The 24151-nt window shown below is 47.0% G+C and overlaps 1 protein-coding gene and 1 long non-coding RNA gene across 6 annotated transcripts in view; one reads left to right on the top strand and one right to left on the bottom strand.

Annotated features, from left to right (window-relative positions):
- Nep3 (M13 family metallopeptidase neprilysin 3) overlaps positions 1-24151 on the top strand; it is a 192049-nt gene that overhangs the window by 48602 nt on the left and 119296 nt on the right. The gene's annotated exons all lie outside the window — the stretch shown is intronic.
- LOC142803665 (uncharacterized) overlaps positions 1-24151 on the bottom strand; it is an 84026-nt gene that overhangs the window by 12141 nt on the left and 47734 nt on the right. The window lies entirely within an intron of this gene.

The raw sequence follows: 24151 nt of genomic DNA, 5'->3' as shown, positions 1-24151 counted from the left end.
TCGCCAAAGATATCACGACGCTGCCTCGGCCGCTCCGCGCCGTTGTTCCATTGGTGACGCACAAGCGACCTTTTCGAATGTATTGGTGAAGCACAAGTGGTTATTCTAGAAGTTTTGGTACCTGACGTCATCACGATTAGCCGGGATGCTGCGTGAAGTCACGAGAATCAGCACTGCAGCTCGACGTGCAGCTATAGTATCGATGCCGATGTTGGTGGGTATGCCCCGGGAAAAAAATGGTTTATTATCAAAATAAAATTATCAGCGTGTGCTAAGCTTCACGCTTGCTTAAAGTTGTCTCTGTATGTAGGGTCTTAGTATGGCGCAGTAAATTCGCCTTCGGTAAGTGGTGCCAGTACCCTTTTGGGAGGAGAGAACAATGGAAAGGAGGGGAGAAAACAGGGATGAGATAACTGCCGGTGCTGGCTTCTGGATCCCTCTTAACAAAACCTTGCAATGACAATACACTGAAAGGACTGGCGTGTGTTGAAAGGAATAATTAAGCTTAATTAACAGCTCAAAGAATCGATGCGTCCACTGCAGGCCACGATAATTGCGTACTGACGTTCATATCAAGCGAGTGCGAAGCGCGCCACCACATGTCCTCGTCGCCGTCGCCAGACGCTGTTGAGACACGCTGACTCTGCGCGAAACGCGGACGAGCGTGACGGATGTAGCGCAACGTTAAGCGCGTGACGCCAAGCGAGGCAGCCACAAAGGCGCGCTGCGACGACGCCCTATGGCCTCGCGACAGTTCACGGCTCAACGGGCGCCCTTGCCAGTCGCGTGTGCACAAATATACGGCGATGCAATTTTTTCCTTTTCGAATTTCGCCTCGTCGCTTGCCTGATCGGATCGTTCTATGAACAAGGAACCACTAAGCTTTTGTGCCACGCTTCGGAGCTCCATTTTCTTCGCTACTTTGTCACTACGGCGAGGTCGAAAAGCGTAAGCTCTACGCGATGAGCGCAGGCGCTCAAACGAGATTTCTTAAATGACTTAAGGAAAGAGAACGCTCTTACCTTTCGCAATCGTTCTATCTAGCTCTATAGGTTGTCCTCATGAGCTCGTTCTTCGAATGACTTGCCTTAAAGGCGAGTCTTTGTCGCAATAAAAAAAAAGGGGGGGGGGGTTATGAAATGCCGAGATTTGTCACCACTCAACTGTAACAGAAAGAAACCGATACTTTAATTCATTCAAAGCGTTATTTGTGTGTATATGTGCTACATGACGCCAACGGAGAGGAAAAAAAAAGTGTTTCACACTCACCGTCATGCCTACTAGCGGCGCTCACTGACACTACGGTATTTAAATGCTTATATATACCCCATGAAGGGGACGGGGCATGACCGCCCCAGTAGCTGAGTCGGTATAGAGCATCGGACGCGTTATTTCAAGGTCGCGGGTTTGGTTCCTTTCCAGCGGCAATTTATCTTTTCGTCCACTTTTCTTTCTTCCCCTTTGTATAAGTATTATTATTGAGGCGTCCCTTATGCTATCCTTGGCATCATCGTCTGTTATTTCTCATTAACTAGAATGCATTAATTAATTAATTAATTAATTAATTAATTCATTCATTCATTCATTCTGGCTCAGCGCTTTACAAGCTACAGTTGTAACTTAACGACTAAGGTGGTACACGACGATGACGTAATTTTAAGACAGCCATGCATTTTGATCAGCGTGCAGGTTAAGAAAAAAAATTAATGTGGAGTCCTTCTCAACGGCGCGTTTCGTAATCGTATCGTGGTTCTGTGGTTCTGGCACGTAAAATCCTCGGACTGGAAGTAAACGAAAGCGTCTTACACCCGAGCATTCCAGCTTCGCAATGATTAATAGGAAAGAGCTCTAGAATGGTAAAACTTTTCTTGACAGTCGTCTCACTTTATCCAGTGGGAACGATCTGGCAATTTGGGGCTTGTATACGCAAGGAAGGCGTTAATCACACAGCGAGGAAACGGAGAGAGAGAAGACAAAAATGGGTGAAGCTTGCAACCACACAAGGTCTTGAAACAGTGAAACTGGACGATTCTGAAGACTAATCTGGTTGCTTCTAGCCTGTTTCTAGGCCTGACAGCTAGATGACGAGGGTTCTTTCCAGGTGTTACCCAAGGCAACACCTGGAAAGAACCCCCTTTTATTATTATAAAAATAATAGCTTGGGTGGAAGCTCCCACAATCCTTTGCCGGCAATAGTGAAGCCAGCTTTTGCCCTCCAAAGATCTCAGAAACATGCTCTTTTCTGGTGGCGTCCACTTAGAGAACAAGTGGATTTGATCTGTTAGTCTAAACACTACTTTAATGATTATTTAAAACATAGCTGTTTTCAATTAAATAACCCACAGAAACAAGTATCGTTGACTTAATATCCAACAAAATGTGCCTTGAATTCGAGGCTTACTGACGAGAACTAGTAAAACGAAGACGCACTTTGAGCACTACCTGACCCTAAAAAGTTGCCACGGTAAATCGTCAGCAGCTCATCATCCCCTTAGAAAGATGGCTGCCGCATCTGCCATCTTACAATGGGTACGAATTCACTCATGGCCAATAATGTTTACTCCAGCAATATTTTGTTAAACATCCTTTGTGTTACCCAGGTGATTCTACGGTGTTTCTATGTTTATACTCGGTTCGGAAAGTTTAAATTGCAGACAGAGACACGAAACACGCACGTCGTCGCCGGTGTAGGCCTTTCATCACATAGGGGTCTTGTCGCAGCCCCCTTTGCCTTTTCAGTTCCCTGTGGTATTCTCTCGCTGTACGTTCTCGGGGGTCTTCGGACGGCTACCGTAGTTTCGCGACCATTTGTTGAGCCAGCTGTTGCATTCTTTCTTTTCGTAGAAGTTGTGTGTAGTACCACTTATAAACCCGCTATGTGGCCCATGCCCTTTTATGATCGATAGTTTTCTGATAGGCCACACAAATTTCTGTGCCACATGCCGGTTCGTCAACGCGATACAGCGTTAAGCAGCTCGTTTCGCTGAAATTCCGGCGTCGGCGTCGTTGGTTGCGAGCGAAAAATCATCGTCGTTGAGTGGCCGAAAAATAGAGAAAGATGCATATGAAATAACAATCAATTCAAGGTCGGAGCGGGAATCGAACCCGGATCGTTTGCATGGCAGGCGGGTGTTCTACCACGCGGCCACGCCTCAGCTTGTGAATACAGTGAAGATAACTTCCTCTGCTTGGAAATTCAGTGAAAGTAACTTGCACGCTTTACAAACACAAGCGTCCTGTATACATGCTTCACAGCGCAACACGAAATATTGCCTTAGTGATGCGTGTCACAAGCGTACATTGCCATCGGGCGTCGTAACATGGGATCACCGTAATGACCTCAGAGATTAGAGCCAGTCGGTGCCTCTCATAGTCATACGGTGGTTTTGGGACGTCAAACCCCACATATCAATCAAACAGATTAAAGCTGCAGTAACCCAATACAAAAGACACACACGCTACTGCACTCTTGAGGTCACGTTGTGGGTGCATAGGAAGTTCGAAAAGTTTCATACACTAAGTGTTTGAAGGACGCCCTAGGAAGAGAATATCGCTATCCCCTTCAACTTTTACCTTACGGGTTTCCCACTTTTTGAGGATAGCCGTTGCTTTATTAGTTTTTGGTGGACTAATGGTGGGTAGAGAGACTTACCCCAATTCTGTGGTGCATACCCGTTCATGGTAGTCTTTTGATACGGGGTGAACAAGGAACAATTTGCTAAGCAATTTTGCTGTTAAGAGACAAGAAATAACCATAGATGCCCGATAACAAGAGTGTAACGACACCACAGAGCACGTTTGGCATACATCTGCAGTGACGTGATGCCAGGTGTAATAAACCGGGCATCGCTGGCGCTTCGCTACGGTGGACTTATGATAAATGTACACTGCTTGTTTTTGAAGCCCTGATTTATGAAAGCCTTTATGAAATAATGCTATCAGAGGTGCAATAAAGTCTTATAATATGTACCTTTTTACTGCTATTAAAAAAAGATCGATAGCCTCGACGGCTATGTATAACATATCGATAAAGGTGGCTATAGAAGCAAGACACATCATCTTCTTCAAGCTCTCCAACAAAGACGCTATCGAACACTGTCTCCTCATACGTCATCCATTTGAGCCGCTTTGACAAATGGCCGCATCTGGGCGAGCATCTTTGGAAAGTTGGACCGGGAAACGCGATCAAGTCTGCCCTCTTGGGGCGTTGCTCTCGAAGGCGCCCCGCAAGGCGGATCGCTCTGATAAATCTTTCACGATACACGTCGGCGAAGGCCCCACTTCAAGGATATTGTTTCCGAGCTCTTGTGTCCGGGCTTCGGCAAAGTATTGTCGGTGGTAGTGTTCTCAGGAGTGCCAGCACAGATTCCTTATCCGGCATAGCAACACGACATTATAAAGAGAAGAAGAATAATTATTTAAAAAATCCAAACATAACTGAAGCGTTGTGGAGAACGCCTACTTCACTACCATGGGTTTGAGTTTGGAGATACAACGTATAAACGTACGATGTTGCGTTTTCTACGAGAGTGCAGTAAGCGTTTTCAAGATGAAGGCGAGTGGGCCGCAACATTCGTATTTATTGTGACAAATTTTACGTTCACCAATAGTTATAGTTTGTTTTGTTTTTTATCATCATTAACATTTTTGTGTTTGTCTGTGCGACACATACTAGTCATAACCGATATTGCTAGGCGTCTGTAGTATATGCGTACTACGATGTCTATGTTATGTGTGAATTAAGGCGGTGTTTTTTTTTTGGGGGGGGGGGGGAGGAGAATCATGACGCAGTTGTTTTAGAGAAAACACTTGCGGAACTTCGGCGTGGCGCCATTTGTTTCGGCGACAAGACGTGCTGCCTTATTTTTATTTTGTCAAGTAATGCGCACGTAATTGAAGAAGATTCATCTCTGGCTGGCTCGCTTTATGAATTGATGGTATGAGCGTCTTCAGTATAACAAGGTGATGGCGTGTGCACCACCAAGGTTAAAAAGAGGCTGTTTCTTATTACTTATTAGTTTGGTCTAAAGTAAAAGCATTATTAAATCAATCAACGCCAAGGTATAAAAAAGAGGCTCTCTTTATTGATTAGTTTGGTCTAAAGTAAACGCATTATAATCAATAAACTTACACCCACTTCTGCTACAGCCCTAGGGGGCTGCAGTTGGCATTAATTAAATGATACAAAAACAAAGCACAGTTTCACAACCAAACTCTGGGCGTGTTACGGCGGAGCAACCTTAGTATTCCCACTATTTATTTTGTTATTTATCCGAAATTTTCTGCCGCAGATCTTCAAATCAAAATAGTTATATCGTGGTTAAATTTGCCTCTCCAATGCTGTTCACGAAACGCGAAACTTCACGTGCGATAGTGCCCAAACATATACACCCGTATAGATATTTTCACGTCCGATCCCGCACTCATAGCGTCCTCTATTCAAATCCTGTATTCAACGCGTGGTTCACCTAACTAACCACTCCAGTTCCAGCAAGCCCGCACTACCAAGCAAATTTCTATCGCTTCGTTTCTTCGGCCGTATTCTGCTGCTGCCCTGCACAATATACCGCGTCGTTTGTCTTCCTTAATTTCATGCTCCTCTACGCTCCGCACCTCCTTACCCGGCCTATTTATTGTCGCGCGCTCCAATTCTTAGTTTCCGAACTAACAACTCGTCCACGCTTGAGCAGGTGGTAACTAACAACGTACAAAGCGCCACGAAGTTCAAGCAGGAAATCACGCCACTTCCGGGTTGCCGTATATGAGCGAAGCGAAAATGCGTCGATCTGTGCCAAACAATAACACAGAGGACGGGTTTGGCTGCAGTTGTCCAGAGCATGGTTTGTAAAACAGGTATGCGTGAGCGATATGGCTGGGCTTTGTTTTTTTTTTATTCTTGTAGAGCAGTTTCGTACGAGCATACGACCGTAAAAGAAAAAAAAAAAACGACGCTATACGAGTGCAAAGGTCTCGGCGCCAGCGGGGGACCAGAGGTCATAGACCACACTGCTATCGTTTGTTCCTTCGCGTTGGGTCTTGTTGCTCGCGGCCCGCTGGCCCTGGAGGTTGGCACGCGATCCTTATTAATAATAAGTCTTCCTCGTAGAGATTCGTTCACTGCTCACCACACTACAGCGTGGCGCGCAGCGTCGAATAGGACCCATTGTGCTCGAAAGAGTGGGGCCTCTACAGCTGTACATGCCTCTGTGGATGTCGGTTCCCGTTTCCTGGCGTTCTGACTGATCGTCACCGGGTTATCGTATACTGCGTTATTGTCATCATCAGCATTATCATCAGCTATTGTCGCCGAAGAGGTTATACGAAAAAATGTAACGCCTTCGATTGTCCCGCAGCTGACAATGTGGTGTGTTACATAAGAGGAAGGGAAGATGGCCATAGAAAAAAAAAAGAGAAAAAACATGAGCTGTGAACTTGGTACTTTTAAGGAGAGTGAAAAAGCTCGTAGATAGGAACCAGGAGCTACATCCTCGCGTTGCAGCAGTGTCTAACAGCCACCTACCCCTTTTCTTATTTGTTAATTGTGGCAACCACAACTTCGGTCAGCTGGACCACAAAGGAGGCAAGTTGTACGATTGCAAAATAAGAATACAGGTTGAACAAATGTGCGCCCCCCACCGCCTTTTTTTTTTTTTTGAACGATGCCCAAAAAAAATTGATTTTTGAACCTGGGAGAAACTTACATAAAACGATACAAGCAAATTTACACTACTGGACCTTGTTAAAGTTGTATTGCCGTACACCAGTAGGATTGAGAGCCAAAGCGTATGGTCTTTATTATTTTTTTCCTGATTTTTTTTTCGCCATTCCTCACGAGTAACTGTTGCACACACGCGCGATTCACGAAAACGCAAAAGCGTTCAATCTATAACGCGTGTGGCACTTTTGCGACAGCTGCACTCTCTGCAGTACTTGCCATTTTTGCACGCTGATGGCCCGCAAAACTCGATTATCTCTATCCTTAATGGTATACAGTATGTAAAACCTGAGGAGACTTGAATTCCTTCGATGTTGCGGTTTGTCTACGCTGTCGATACAATAGTAACGCGACGATTCTTCTCTCCAACAAACAAAATAGCAATATACTAAAAAAACAAAATAAAAACGTGTTATGTAATACAGTCATACAATTATGCTACCCTACATTCGCTTGGACCCGGCTTTCCACGATTACTCTGTAGGCGATTTCCGCCCTCCACATATTACCGCAAATGGTATTTTCCAGATGTACGCGGATGGCCTGCGAAGTTATTCAATGAAAGTTTCGGCGAGAAAGTGTCATGTTTATATTGTATACGGAAGAGCGTTACAATATAACGGTCGCCATAGAAACGTTTCTGGTGGCGTCACTTGTTACTTTGGCGTACGTAAAACAAAGTATATTGAGTGAATATGAATGAGGAAGATCTTTCCTTTTTTTTTCTTTTCGAATTCGCTTTCTACTTTTATTAATTTATTATTTTTTGTGGTGTAGTCATCCATTTTATCGTTCCGTTCTCTCATGTGACTATTTTGTATACTGCACTTGAAATTACTGGAGTCAAAAACACTTCTGAGATCGCGCGCTCCCGCTCTCGCATGCAAGCACACAAACAAGCGAGCGCATGTAAGGTGAGTGTCCTCCAGATATTTGGAGCGTGTTTATCTGAGAGAGAGAGAGAGAAATAGCGTGGAGATGAAAAAAGAACAGAGAGAAAATACATATCAAATTAGCTCTTAAAGTGTCTTGTTGCACGGGTTGAATATAGCTGGCATTGTAAGCAGCTCACAGTTGAAGCTGCGATAATGTAGCAGCGCTCAAATGGTGATAAATGCTGATAAGGTGTTTCTACAGAGAAAACAGGGTCCCGTACATTACAGCCTCGAAGATGCACAAAGAACTGCCGAAAGCGACAGACAAGGCGCGACACACTCGGCTGCTTCGTGCACCGCGGTCGCCAATTATGCGTCCGCGGCGTGGCTTTCCCATAGTACGTAGTACGGGTCTCGCGGCCCGCGACAAGAACACACGCACTCATAACCCATTGTTCTTTCGAACCCGGATTAAGAAAAGGCCGAGTCAGCGTGACACCTTTCGGCGGCGGCTAGGAAGTCGGTCTGTGCTTGGCCGCTTCGTCTTCGTCGCTCAAAATAGAATGCTGCTCCGCTGTTTGGAGTGCGTGTGCGTGTGAGAAGACTGCGTGCAGTATAGTCGGTGTGCCTTACTTACTCCGCAGACAGTGTGGTGCATCGCGAGTCGAGCCCTGTTAGCCGAATTTAAGGGCTTACAAACGAGCTTCTTATCGCGCGAGGGTTTAATCCCCTTGAAAAGAAAGACTCGCACGCCTCGCTCTTTATATTTCCGAGATAAGGAGTCCGCTCCTTCGCGCTGCTTGACCCCTCTGGTCAGCTTTCTACGTTGCGGGTCAGCATGGAGGCGCAATCTTGTTGGCGCTGGCAATAGAGGAGTTGCAGAACCTTTCTAGGTAGCTTTTTCCTGCAATACGAAAGTTCATGCGCAAAGGCGGTGCCTCTCGTCCTCGCTGGGTTTGTTACGTGCAGTACAGCGTTTCACGCGTTTAGTCACGGCCGGACCAGAAGGAGACGCGACGCGCGTTCTCATTTGCGCCCATGAGCATAGGCGACCACGAAACGCGCCGCACTGCACGTAACACTTGCAGCAGGGATGGGACCAAGAGGGTTAAAAATTCTGCTCCACGAAACGCACCACCATTGCGCCTAAGTTAATCCGTGTGAAACGTAAGACAGAAATTATGTCAGCTCCATCACTAACCTATGGTCCACGAAAAACGAAAAAGCTCTCTGCGACAAGCCCAGTGAGTATGTGCCAGGCAGCTTCTGGTGGGCATACACCACAGTATTTGGGCAGGCTACAATACTCACCCCCGGTCCATTAATAATAAATACGTTGCCTATATCAAGCCTACTCGGTACTTTCCGAGCAGCTTCTAACGCAGTGGTTCTCAGACATGGATGATTCGGGAAGCCCCTGTGGACCAATGGGATTTGTGAGGGACAAGAGCGTGGGAAACATTTGTCGGGAAGGGGGAATTTACTACCTTATTTTGAAGTGGGGGCTGGTCATTCTTATCAGAAGCGTGGTACCCTCTACACTATTGCAAGGGATTTTGTGAAATTTATTGATGCTGTGGTTGACCACAATGAAGAATTATGCTTGAAGCCTATGTGATCCACAATCTAATTAATCGTTTCTTGGCCTATCCCCCAGAGTCAGTGTGAGCCATGCTTTTTTTAGGCCATCATAATCATCATTAGTAATGGGCTGGGGCATTCGACGATCCACTCCTTACGCGATTCGCGTTGTTTGACGCCTGATTGCGCCTTCGTGGTTCTAAAACTTTTCATTACACATACCAACGCCATTCCTTTTTCGACAACAAGCCTGCTTAGGATCATTTTGCGAATGAGCTTCAAGCACAGGCGTGGCTCAGACGGTCAGGCAATATTTCTTTCAATCTGTCTGTTCGTTCGTGGAAGCACAAAAGGTTCAACAAGAGGTGCCCGAATGGCTTCATCAAGTAGAAAGCCTTCTACAGATGAAGGAATTTTAAAAAAGCCTGTTAAATATGATGCTTTTTACCTCTTTTTTTGTTTCATGTTCCTACTTTGTTTGATGTATATATGTTTGTGAATGTTGTATGTAAACAGGCAATAAAGAAAGAAAAAAAAACAGGCGTGGCTCAGAGGTACAATACTGGGCTGACCCGCAAAAGACCCGAGTTCAAATCCCATCGTGTCCTTGGTGGTTTTTATGAGATCACAACAAAGGTTGCGTGTGGCGCCGTAGTTGTAAGCCGCCGCCGCCGGTGGTCGTTACCACTATCGCACTTAATAAGAAAAAAAAAACTTTCTAAATGAAAAACATCAAGGACACAAGAGGATTCAAACTGAGGTACCCCGGGTACCAGCCCTATTCTACAACTTAGCCACGCCGATGCTTGGAAAACCGTTGCAAACTGGCCTTAGGCAGGCTTGATGACGGGAAAGGAATCGCGTTAATATGAGTAATAAAGCGTTTTAGCACATTAAAGATACAACCAGGCGTGAAACAATGTGAATTGGGCAACGAGTGGGCCGTCAAATGCACAAACTCATCAGAAAAGCTTGATGTCGTTCACCTATTAACTGGGGCACATGCCCACAGTAGGGGACTACATTATTAGGGGTCCCTAAAGCTTCGTCTTTAGGAATTGAACACGATAGCATTATCCTGTTGCGAGTGCGTACTTCAAAGACCTACTGCATGGAAGCTTTTCGAACTTGCTGTGCGTCCACTACGTGCCCTCAAGGGAATATGAGCACTAGCGTGTGTGCTTTAAACCATGAAGCCATTATAATAATCACATGTTCTGACGCCCGCTTGCAATGGGCGCTTTTACCACAAATTATTGCTGCAATGTTTCATGTTGTGTTGTGAGGCATGTGCTCAGGACGCGTGTGTTTGTGAAGCATGAAAGCGATCATTCACAGCGTTTCCAAGCAGAGGAAGTTATTTTCACTGTATACTCACAAGCAAGCGCGTGGCCGTTGTAAGAAAAAAAAAAAAAAGACGCGCGACCATGTGGTAGAACATCCGCTTGCTGCGCAAACGACCCGGGTTAGATACCCAAACGACCCTCACTCTTACCCAGAATTCGTTTAACATTTATTTTGATTGCATCATTCTCAACTTTTTCGGTTACGCATAAGATCACGATTTCTCGCTCACGACCAATGACACCGACACCGGCATTCCTGCAAAACAAGTTCTTTAACGCTGTCGCGTTAAAAGTTTCTTGCATAATTCTTCATCGTCGTCAGCATAAAAAATGCAAAAAATTTCTTGCAATTGTGCAGCGGGTACTACACTTCTCTGAAGGATGACAAAGGACGGCATAGTGAATGCGTGTGTACTACACAATGATTTATGGCGTAGTGGGTACCCTGCAAGTGTGCATGCAGCAGCTACCCAAAGAGTGTAAAAAATCACAGCATGTCCACGAAATTAACGATGTTGAGTGGGGGCGAAGCGTGCGTCTGTCCATCGATCCGTGTGTCCGTCCGTGTATGCGTCCATGCGTACGTGCGTCCGATCGCGTTAGAGAATGCAGACGGCGCGCGGGTAACGCCGAGGAGACGCGAGGCAGGGAAGCCGAGCGCAAGCTTTTTCAACGCGCCCGTCGCTCTGCTTCGTCAATGTCCCGCCAACGAACGGCGCGAGGGTTACACCGACGAGATTCGAGCCAAGGAAGCAGGGCGCAAGCGTCTTTAACGCGACTGCCGCTCTGCTTCGTCCATGCCCCAGCAACGATCCGCCACGTACGGGGACAATCCAGGAGACAGAGAGGCACTCGTTCTCCGCCCACTCAAGAAAAGCGCGTGCTGCAGGCAATCGGAGAGTAGCGGCACTTGGGAGAGTAGCGTCAGAGTATCGCCATCTAGGAAATGAGACGAGAAATAGTCATTCATTTCTATTGCCTTCTTTTCTTTCTCGCCTCTTCTTCCCTCGGTTGCGCATGGCCAGTGACAAGGTTAGATTAAGAGGAGCTTCGCCCCTAAAAAAAATGGCAGCTTATCCACGGAGTGAATGATGAAGAGTGTGGCGAAACATCCGTCCGTCCATTCGTTCTTGCTTCCATCCGTCCATAGGCACTGCGCCGTGCTCCCGACCGGGTTGCAGAAATTAGGTGCCTTTTCTCATCTTCTAACCACTACCGTCCATGCGTCCGTCTGTGTGACCGTCCGTGCGTGTGCCTGTTCGTGCGAATGAAGGTATGTTCGTGCGAATGAAGGTGAATGAAGGTTTTGTCCTTCAGAAGAAAAAAGTTCAAGTGGGAGTCGTCGGCCCACCAGGTGTGTTCGTGAGTGTGTACAGGTTGCCGCCGTACGTACCCGATTACGCGGTCGTCTCTTCTTTGCAGCCTTTCGGCAAAGTACGTAGTATAACATATGTTACTCTGCAACGACGTCAGTCTACATTTACCGGTACACGAGTGGTGAAGATGGAAATGGCAAAGCCGGCACCGAACTTCATTTCAATCCATGGGCACCGCGTTATGTTGGAGTACCGTGGCATGCGTCGCGTCTGTGCGCGTTGCCACAACGAAGGCCACATGGCCGTGTCCTGTGCAACACCTTTTTGTCATAGGTGCAGCGCGTACGGACACGCTGTGGAAGAGTGCAGTGAAGCCTGCAGAAGGTGTGGAAGTGATCACCCGACCAAAGAATGTTTCAAGCGCAGATCATACGCAGACGCAGCTCAGAAGACGCCGTCACCGAGTGTCCAAGACTTCCCAAGAATTGAAGAATCCTCTCCAAGCCCCTCAAGTGTGGCCACGCAATCTAGAACCTATGAAGTACTGCGTCCTCAAAAGAAAACGACACGAGTCAAGGCACCAGACCACTGGGAAGAAGAGAGCCTGTCCGATGATTTCGTAGACGCGCAGTCGGAAGACGCTACTCGCGTCAAGCCGGCCAGTACGCCAGACGGGGCAACTTCAGATGAACAGCCCGCTCAAACGCAACATGAACACCCAAATGGGAGTTCCACGGAAACGCCCAGTGATTTTTCTTCACTAGTAGGCAGCATCAAAACTCGACGTAACTGCAGCGCATCAATGGCGTCCGAGAAGCGCCAAACGCCAGACAACCAGGTACCCATTACAAGAGGCGTCGCAGAAAGCACTGCTTTGATTTCCTCTGCCACGACAGCGACAGACGCCAGTGACAGCACACCAAACGCTAACCTTGGAATGTCGACAACCTTGAAGAACATGAACGCTACGCCTTCGACATCGATGAAGCAGCTAAGAAGCCGACCACCAACGCGAAGCAAACCGGCGGACACCGAGGTTTCTACCAAACCTGCACGATCTGCAGACGCATCGATTCCTTCGAGTTCGCAACGCCGATCCAAGCCAGGCAGTGGGAGAAGCGGCAGCGACTCCGCTAAACAGGGAACATTTAAGAAACCCCGCGTGGGATCACCACCACGACGAACGTCACCAACTGTGAGCGACGACGATATGTACTTTTAGCATTTGGCTATCCTCTCTCTTACCTTTTCTTTCCTTTAAGCAACTTCCACACCTTTCTTTCAACAATGGCATCAATTTCTTTTATGTCGTTCAATGTTCGCGGTTTTTAGAATCCGGTGAAGCAGCAGGCAGTACTTGACCTCGCGCGGGTGCATCGCGTAGACATGCTCTTTTTGCAGGAGACAAACTTTTGTACTAAGCTTGACGTTGCAGAGTTTCAGGAAAGGTTTCATGTAGAGGCCTTCACAGATGCGCGTGCACGTGGCACAGGAGTTGTTTTCATGAACGCGACGCGGAGGAGTGGTGCTCACTGTCTTGTTGACACTGAAGGCCGCGTCATAACAGTAGATGTTGTACTTAACTGCAAACGAGCCAGATTTGTCAACGTATATGCCCCCGTAATGAGGTCAGAAACGAACGTGTTCTATAAAGGTGTCAGAATTTTTTTTGATCGAGCCGATATCATATGTGCTTGTCGGATATTTCAACTGCGTGCTTGATACTACACGAGACGTCAGGGGTCCCGGCCAAGGCGCCAACAATTATTACGCCAGAGAACTACAGCAATTAGTTCAAGATCTCAAGCTGTCAGATGGGTGGTTAACTCTACATGGAGTCGGGTTCGTCGCAGCCCGTGCTGTGGCATTAAACAAAGCCGAATTGACAGAGTTTATGTGCCCGAGGACTTTTCAGCAAACCTACAAGCATGTGAGGTGGTCCAGCTTGCGCCAAGCCAGCAGAAATTCAGCGATCATGCTCCGTTACTCTTCACGTTTAACGTGAGCACAACAACGAGAATCCACAAACCATGGAGGATGGACCCAACTATTCTTGATGATGACGAAAGCATTTCCGTACTTCAAACTGAGTTGGCGGCCTTACTGGCAGAAGTGGGTTGCATAACTCTGACTACATGGGACCACTTAAAATCTCGTTGGCGCCTCCTAGCTCAACAGGCAGGAAAAGCGCGCCATGCTCGCCTCACGACCAAGATGAATGAGATTCTCCGACGCATTCAAATAATTGAAAGAGGTGGGTCAACTACGTTCGCTATGCTCGAATACCTTGAAGCACAAAAAATTAAGCATCGAAATCTTCTAAAGCAGAGGTGCGAAGCTAAAAGGCTCGCAAAAGAAATGCACTTATCGACAGATGAAATTGAAAACTTGAGATGCGCAAAGAAACCGAGATCGTCGATGCCAGCCCCGCTACATCGATAAGGCACTGAAAGAGGATCGTACAATTGTTAATGACCCGGACGAAGTTCAAAAAGTTTTCCGAGACTACTTTGCAAAACTGTTTACTGCCGACCATGACGCACAGGACGATGAGTTTACTGCTAAACTCTCAGCCTTTTGCGAAGGTTTGCCATCGCTAGGCTTGGAAGACTGTTAAGTATTACATGCAGAAACTGATAAAGAAGAAGTATGGTACGCCCTAAAATCAATGAATATGTCCACGTCACCAGGCCCAGACGGAATACTCACGGGATTTTATCTCCGCTTCTTTGATATCTTGGGAGATGTGATCACCGATATCGTGAATATTTTGTTGCGTGATGGCCATAAACCGCAGTCCTTCAGCGAAGGAAGGGTGATTCTATTACTGAAAGAGGTTATGGAGCCGTCAGATCCTAAATCATGGAGGATCATTACTCCTCTAAACACAGACTTTAAGTTAGTTGCCACGCTGCTATCACGGCGTCTGCAGCCTTTCTTGGAAGAGATTGTGTCCCCCTTGCAGTCATGTGCAGTACCAGGACGTTCCGTCTTCGTAACTCTTACAATCATCAGAGACCTCTTTGCATATGCCAAAGAAAAAAACAAATCTCAGGAGTATATATTTCTCTTGATCAGGCCAAAGCACTTGATAGAGTTGAACATGGGTATCGTTTCGCTATTTTGCGCATATTTGGCCTCCCAGAGCAGTATGTGCGACTGGTAGAAATACTTTATCAGGACCTCTCAAGCTGCCTTTATTTCAACAATGAAGTGACCAGAAGCTTTGCAATTCAAAAAGGGGTGAGGCAAGGCTGTCCGTTGTCTCCGGTATTATTCATTTTGTCTCTAGAGCCTTTGATTAGGAAGGTTGCAAACTGCGAGCGCATAAGGGGTTTCCCGATGTCAGGCAAGGAAACCTTCAAAATGGTCGCATACGCCGACGATATTTCGGTATTTTTTCGTAACTTGTCTAGCTATAGTACATTCCGTGACATTTTTGCTGAGTATTTCTATCTGTCTGGTGCTCTTTTAAACACCACCAAATGCAATTCATCGCGCTTTGGAGGCTTCAGAGAACTATTGCCAGGAGACTTAGAATACGTTCAAGCTGTTAAGGTGTTAGGCGTTTACTTTGAAGAAGGAGATGTATCAAAAAAGACCTCGGATGACTTGCTTAGGAGATCTACCGATGTCATAGCAGCAGCCACTCATTTTAAGCTGTCACTAACGGCAAAAGCAACAGTCATCAAGGCACAGGCATGCGCTTTTGCGTTTTACATAGCACACATCGCCCTGCTACCTCGCCATGTTGCAGGACGCCTCGCCGATATGGCGGGGACCTTCCTCTGGGGAGGAAAACCAGCAAAGGTACGGAGGAAATTTTTACAGCTTCCCACAAACCGTGGAGGCTTGAGCCTCCCAGATATACCAACGTTCACGAGAGCGCTGGCTGCAAAAACAACACAGAAGCTGTTCGATGACAGCAACTACCCCGGGTACAGGCTCATGGTGTACTGGAGCAGTACACTAAAAGGTACTTTCACGGCCAATCCGTACATCGGACCACGAGCAGAAATTCCGCTTAAGTTTTACAGAGCTGCCAGTGGCTTAAAAAGAACAGTGGAATCAATAGGTTCATGCAGTTGATTGATTGATTGATTGATTGATATGTGGGGTTTAACGCCCCAAAACCACCATATGGTTATGAAAGACGCCGTAGTGGAGGGCTCCGGAAATTTAGACCACCTGGGGTTCTTTAACGTGCACCCAAATCTGAGCACACGGGCCTACAACATTTCCGCCTCTATCGGAAATGCAGCCGCCGCAGCCGCGATTCGATCCCGCATCCTGCGGGTCAGCAGCCGAGTACCTTAGCCACTATACCACCGCGGCGGGGCTAGGTTCATGCAGTGTGGAGGATGTTTCATCGCAAGAAATAAGCGAAGTGGTGACAAGTAGCACACTGAGCAAAGAGGAAGAAACAGCATCCCGCGCGAGAAAATGGAAACGATGGCGTTGCAATCGCGTACCTAATCAGGTGCGCGAATTTGATTGGTTAGGAAGATGGAGGGCATTGCCTACGCGTGACCGGTTAGCACATTGGGGAGTCGTTCCCAATGACCGCCGCCCAAACTGTGGCAAAAGAGAGACGACTCAACATGCTCTGTTTCAGTGCTCGGTGGCGAGGGGCGTCTGGCACATGGTACAACGCCTCTTTGGCTTTCGCACGGCGTGCATGGGAACAGAACGGGGGCTGTTTGCAAGACTGGTCTTTACAGTAACCTTGTATGCACTGTGGCGGCGACGCTGTTTAGTGGAAGTACGGCACAAGCCGCATAGAGGCACCTATCCCGCACTACAGAAAATTCGGCTCATTGTGTGGGATTACCTAGATCAGCAGCCGGAAACGCACGGCGAAGAGGCCTTCCTTCGACGATGGCACACAGGTTTCTTCAAAGTAAGAGAGGGACAGCCGAGGTTTCCAGTTGTCCCGTACTAGCCATGCGCCCACTCTAGTACGCATGCATAAGTGTTATCCTGTTAAATGTGATTAACTTGATTCTTTTTTTTTTCCTTCCACTTGAAACATTCGGATACTCAGTGATCAATTAGATATTTGTGCTCATTTGTAAGATGAATACACTGTCTTTACTTGTTTTGGATGTCTTGTTTGTGTACGTACAAGTTAAGTGTGCAATAAACTTCCTTTTTTCGCCCCTAAAAAGCTATGAAAGGCCACTCTTCCAGCTTCTGCTTTCACAGTACTGCGCGTTCCGCGCAGGCCTGGCGTTTTTTATTATAATTTTATCGCATGATACTCGTTATGAACTCCGGCGGTGGCGGACAACTATGGCGCACGCGACCAGTGCTATGATCTCACAACAGCTTTCGCCGTAAAATAAAATTCACGAGGGGGGGAGGGCGGGTTTGGTGTGCCGTCCCCTGGCTACGCTACTGATGAGGGACCCTTTTTAAGCAAGAGAAAAGGCGTGGAAAAGGGGAGGGGGGTTCATAACCTATTTTAAATTGCAGCGAAAAAATAGGTGCTTTTATTTTTACCTAAAAAAAACACGCTTAAACCAAAGTACCAAGTCAATAATTATTGCTGAGGTTTAACATCCCGAACCCACCCCACGATATGATTGAGGGACGCCCTAGTGGAGGGCGCCGGAAATTCCGACCACGCGGAGTACCTTAACGTACACGTAAATCTAGACAAACAGGCCTAAACTATTAGATGCGGAAGCATCTTATACTCGCGCCTTGTAGTGCGCCGTCCGCGCCGTCCGCACCGCTTCTCGAACATTCGACAGCTGACGCGCGCGCATGCGCCGTCGCGCCGTCGCCCACTCTTCCACCATCTGTGCATCCCTTCCTCCTCTACACACCGCGCGCGCTTCACTCCTCCACCATCTGTGCACCCTTCCTCCTCTACACACCGCGTTCGACATCTACAATTCTCCTGATTCTCCAGTGGACGCGCATGTGGCGTCGCGCTTCGAGGACATTCAACAGCTGACAGTGCATACGCCGTCGCGCTGTATATATACTCAAGGTCGGCGCTCGCTCGCTCAGTTGCCACTCGTCGTTTGGTTTGTACGGCGCGTCGACGTCCAAGGTCGCGGTGAAATGAATTCCAACGAATCCACAAACACAATGATCGACGTCCCTTCGACCAGCGCTGCCCTTTCGCATACGTGTGTACGTGTTCACTCATTTAACACCCCCTCCTACAACCACGTTAACCAATTTAGCCATCGACCCAAGTAAGTCGCAATTTAACACCCCATTTCACAACCACGTTAACCAATTTAGCCATCGACCCAAGTAAGTCGCACTTTAACACCCCGTTAACCAATTATATGCTCCGCATCCTCCTCAGTGTTCCCCCGAGGGAAGCTGCGGGCAATTTTTTGTTTTCACCTCCATCGAAAACGCGGCCGCCGCGGCAAGGATTCGATCCCGTGACTTGCGGGTCGGCTGTCGAGCACCATATAGACCACCCTGGAGATTGATTGATTGATTGATTGATATGTGGGGTTTAACACACCCTGGAGAGTGCGACGCCAATTTCCTCTCAGCAGCTTGTCAATGAGTTGTGCGGTCTGTATCCACATTCAAGCCATTTATAGCGGTGTCTATTCTTCAATTACGCAAGCCTAGAAAAATTTCGTCGGTGCGCATATGTTGTAGAATATTACAACAAAAGCTTTGCAATCAACTGATAAACAAGAGAAAACATAAGTCAGCTCTGCCGCAATGCAGGAACTTTATGAGGTGAGGCATACTAAAATTCAGAAGGGGCCGCTGTCGTAAAACACAGTGTGCGTCATCCCCCCCCCCCCCCCCAAAAAAAAAGCGTCATTTTTATTTTATTTTCTCGAGGACGACTTTCACGGACACCATGATGATGTATTCTAGCGGGCATGTGCTACAAAATCTGGGTGAGCTCCGCTGCTCACGTCTAATGTACTAAAAGTGAGGAAGTTTTTTGTAAGTAGCCTACCAGGTTAAAGAGTGCAGGTGGTGGTGAAACTACTATAAAGCGAAGTAAAGCGCAAATCGGGGGACCCTAAAGCTTAGCCGTTAGGAGTTGAACGCGATAGCGACATCTCATCTTAACGCGCATTTCAAACACTTAGTGCATGAAATCTTTTCAAATTTGCTATGCACCCATTGTAGGTGGCCTTACGGGAATAGGTGCAGTAGCGTGCGTGCCTTTTGTAGTGGGGTACCAGCTTTCAACCGCTGAGCCGTTATGATAATCACATATTCTGACGCGCGTTGACAATGGATGCTTGTACCACAAATTATAAATGCAATTTTTCATGTTCCACTGTGAAGCATGCATAGAGGACGCGTGTGTTTGTGAAGCATGAAAGCTACTTTCACTGCATTTCCAAGCAGGCGAAGTTCTTTTCAGAGGCGTGGCCGTGTGGCGGAAAATCCGCTTGGCACGCAAACAACCTGGGTTCGATCCTCCCTCGGACCTACTCGGTCTCCACTCTGCTCCAGGGTTTCGTTCTCGATTTTTCGGTCATGCGTAAGATGATGATTTTTCGCTGATAACCAACGACGCCGACACCGTAATTCCCGCGAAACAAGCTCGTTAACGCTATTGCATTAATAAATTAGCGGAGCTCGCAGCTATCATGCCACCACATCTGCTGATTAACCATTCTTCGCTACGTTAAGCCAATGATGCTATCTATATATAAGTATTATTTGCACTCTAATATGGGAGGGCAGTATGTTTAGAACCTATGCTTCAAGATTTTGAGTACGATGTACTCTACTATGGGAGTGCAGAACGCCGTCCCTGCTCGATCATCATCGTGCCCATGTGTTCAGAAGTAGGTAATGATTTAGACTATTAGGTACTCTACTATGGGAGAACATGAAGCCGACTCGCTCGCTGGATTCCGTGCCGACCGGTTGTGCCCTCGCGATCTCCGACGTCAGCGTAGCTCTGGCCTACTGGACTTGCCCTACGCCATCTCCTGACGCCGACGAGAGCTCTCGCAAGTTGTGCCCCGTCCTCAAACTCCTGTGACCATGTTTCCTATCTCTCCTATCCCCTCGATACGTCCTCGCTCGCTGGCTCAGCACATCTCTCTCTATATATATATACCTTTAATTCTATCCATTTAATCCCTCCTCACCCCCATCCCCTGTGAGCTACTGTTGAGGTGTCGCGCCCTGATGAATACAGTTACGGGGCTCACTTTTCTCTTCTTTTCCATCTTATAACCACTTCAGCATGAAGCCGTCTCGTGGGAAACCCACCAACATAGTGACCACTATTAAAAGAAAACGGCGTCTGTTATACACCTCACCTGTACGCCCTATTTTAAGATTTGCACTGTCACTCAAGCTCGGCCCCCGAGCTCTTCCATGTATTTTATGAGGCACTATTTAAGCGAGCGTAAATACCTAAAGCGCAGGAAGGCATTTCTCCGTCGGCGCACGCCCTCTATTTTTAAATATTTAATAGAAATTAGACATCAAAAGCTAAAGCTAAATGAAAGGTGTTTGCCATCCAAGATTACCAGTGCTAACAAGATTGACGAGCTGCAAGACAGCTTTCCTGCACTACGAAAGGATTGCCGCAGCTTCGGGAAGCTTGAGCGACAGTGGAGGTCTTTAAAGAGGACGTACAGGCGAGGGTTATCTGAGTAGCCGTTCTGTTTCAATAGTGGTTAAAATTGTTGAGCGGCCACCTGTGGCGTCGCAATAGCGTGTGAAGGTCGCGGGTGCGAGCCTTATGCCACCAAAGTCTTCTTGTAGACCGAAATCGTCGGTACAGAGACAACATAATGCCTTCCCATAATAGGGCATGAATGTTATCTAGCGGTGTCATCCATTGGCAGAATTGGAGCACTTCCGGTAGCAGTGTTTCTGCTTCATGCGGAGGAAGTCCTTTTCATTCGCAGTTGAGAGTGCGCTCTGTATGTTCCAATGGCCGATCCGGATCAGCTCCGTCGCGTGATCCACTGCATGGAACAACATTTTCTGTGTATACTCCGCAGAAAGGCGGTAGATTCGACTGGACTCGCAAGCTCACCGTGCATGCCAAAAGGTTGCAATTCACAAATATATATTACAAGTAAAGTGTGGGATCGGGGTTGTTCGTACTCCATTATTAAACTGCTCAGGGCAAAAACTGCGCTGGTCCTCGTCTTTTCTGTGTGAATTGTGTAAAATTTTTGCGCTGAGCAGTTTAATCACAATCAAGAACACTTTTTGAGGTCAAAATTGCCATGTCTGTCTCCATGTGGGGAGTGGACGGCGAGGGGCGGGGGCTGTGACATTGGCCCGAGGACCCCATAATACTTCCCCGCGGGCCGCATACGGCCCGCGGACTACAGGTTGCTGACTTTGTCTTAGACGAACGCGTAGGTGAACGATCCTTTGAATTTTCATTTAATACGCCGTCTGAAAGGTGAGCCATTGCTGGTTGGTTGTCATGTCCTGTTGTATGTGTCAGTTCATTTCGCGTTACAGACAAGAATTATTGCGCGCTAATGCAAGTGTGTGTTAGTCCTGCCACGTAGTATAGTGTATGGGTAATATTAGTGATTAGAAGAAAGCAGTGGCGCTGCTTTCTGCAACTCACAAGGGAGCACGACGCGGCGTCGTTGTGTAGAGGAGTGTGAAGGAGTCGAGCAGCAAGAATGGGTCATTGCCTCTTCTGGACAGAATGCCGTCTCGGAGATCTAGTACTCCGCGCCACTGAGCGCCAGGCTGGGGTACCTTTCTTGTCATCAACATGACCGGCAAGTGTCTGGCGGCACAGGCAATCGAACCCAGTACTTCCCGCTTTGAAGGTGGACGCTATAACCACTAGACAACCATGGACTGTGGTTTTATGGGCACTCATCTCGAAACGGTCTCCTAGCTTATCGCTCTCTTCTGCATATCGCATACAATCAACCCAACAACGCTTCGCAGAGCCTCCTTATGAACTGCATAAATTAGCGTCATCCATAACATCAAATGACCTTCTCCGTTCTTGTCTTCTTTGAGCTTTACTTCCAGACCATTATGGTCAAACAGGAACCGTAATATTTGTCGGGACAGGCTTCCTTAGCATAGCGTGACTGTAACATACTTTTTATTTGGCATCATAGCGTGCCAAAAAAGCGGTTACAGCTATCCCCGGCCATTTTCTCCTCTATGTGCATCTTCACATACAGTATATCCTTAGATTATCCTCACTGCGAATCCATTAACACAGTGTTTAGCATAGCTCACACAGCGATACGGCTAGCTTTTTCGAAACATGGCAGGACAGCGTTGGGACAGAGTGCTCTGTAAGCAAACGGGACTACGCTAGACGCTCTCTTCTACGCATGCCGTTTTTTCTCTTGCTAAGTTGGCGTGTTACTGGAGACGCTCTATTTGTACGTGGTATACGACTCGAGCGTTAGCAGAGAAAACTGAGAGCAAGGCAACGTCGTCGTTCAGGTCACTCGTGCAGTTCGCGTAGCGGTTCGTTTTGGCTTTTGCGACTATACACTCGGAAGAGAGTCCTTAAGTGGCTATGGGACATACCATCCGGTTCTCTTTAATGGTTTTGGAATTCTATGGGCATCGAGGTTCTGTGCTTAGTAAGAAAATGCACTCTACGAACCATTAGCATTGTCTCGGATTGTGTGCACGACATGCCGCTTTAAGTGAGCAGCGGACGTCCGTAGGGCAGGCAAACATTCGCTTTCAAGAGTAAAAAGCACCTTGCGTTGTCGTGCGTTCAGTGCGCGCTGACGCTCTGGGATGACGAATGCAGGCAAGGCTGCGAGTGCTCGCGTGCAGAAGATGGTGCGCACGTGTATGTCAAAACACCGCTCGACGACTTGGCGGGACCTTTTGCGCGTTGACATCTTCTCGGTGATGACAGGACTGCCTTGTACGCTGCGCTTGAGTTGTTTTTGTCTGATGCTCCATCCTGTCTGTATAATGAAACGCAGTGCTAGAGAAAAACGAAACCCGGCTTATACAAATAAGGCGAGTGTAATACGCACATGACTTTGTGGAATCAATTCAAAGTTAATTTTTTTACGTGGAATCAGTGTTACGAATGCAAAGAAGGTAGCGGAGAATTCTTGTGCACTACTATCTTACTTTTAAATGGGGTAGTAATAAAATGATATGAAGAATGAAGGTCAGATAAGACGAATGCTCATTGGTAACCCAGCTTCATACATGACTTCATTTGTGCACTGAGCAGAAGGTGAGAGAGGGAAAAAAAGAAGGAAAGGCCACGCGTTTGCAAGTGTACAAAACGGCTGGCTACGCTGCGCTGTTGAAGAGATGCTAGAAGAAAAGAGCGTTAAAAATGAAGAAAGCGCGCATACTAAGCACATAGACCACGTGACAATTTTTTCACATCCTGTTGCACTGTTTGTTGCACTTGTCAACTTGTGTTGCAGTGCAGTTAAAGACTTCGGAGATGAACAAGGTTTAGACCAGGCTTCCACAAGCCAAGGTAAAAAGAGAGAGAGAGAGAGAGCCATTTTGACGCTCTTTTAAGAGTACTGACTTGCCACGCATGTGACGCTCTTTAATGAGACATGTTAACTTTCTTAGGGGTCACAAGCCTCTCTGAGAGAAGTACAATGATCTCCAAAGAGTTCATTTGTCTCCTTAAAGAGAGGAAAATACGCGGTGAAGCCACACTAAAAAAATAGTCAACTTACTTTTTTTTTCCCTTACAGCGCTGGGCTTTCTATTCTGTCAAAGAACGATCGTACCATGATCCGTTGCTGTCACTCTCAAAAGAAAAAAAAAGAGAGAGAGAAACAGAGAGATCAAGGAAAGATGGTATGGCAGCAATACTAGCGCAGGGTCAAGGATATTTGAGAATGGTATGCTATTATTGAAAACTGGGCAAGTTGGTAACGATACATTGTAAGAGGTAAATAGCGCAAAACACGAAGACAGAGAAATAGAAAGGCACAAGAAGAGCGCTGCTCGTCTTGTGTCTTCCTATTTCTCTGTCTTCGTGCTCCGCGCTGTTTACCTCTTACGATAATTTGACATGTTAGTGGTCTCAAGAGATGAGGCTGATGAAATCTGCTGATTTTCTACAAGCGTAAAACGCTGGGCAGACGCTAAGCACGCGCGACTATAAGGCTTCCATCTACGTGGCATAGATCCGGAGAAACAATAATAGGGAAAGAACGAGATAGTTGAAGATTAGAGAAAGACAGGGAAACGTTTACTGTCGCTGAAAGGAAGAAAAGAAAACTCTAGCCCGACAGTTGATGCTTAATTGACGCTCTATCTTTGATACATTGATGCACTGAAACTGTTAAGTATCAGGTACCACGTCAGACTGTTCTCTCTTGAAATTGCATAAAAGTTTAACTAGTAGCA

The sequence above is a fragment of the Rhipicephalus microplus genome, chromosome 3 (assembly GCF_043290135.1).
Source record: "Rhipicephalus microplus isolate Deutch F79 chromosome 3, USDA_Rmic, whole genome shotgun sequence".
NCBI lineage: Eukaryota > Metazoa > Arthropoda > Arachnida > Ixodida > Ixodidae > Rhipicephalus > Rhipicephalus microplus.
Note: the sequence above shows the minus strand (reverse complement) of the source record. Positions and strands in the feature narration are given on the sequence as shown.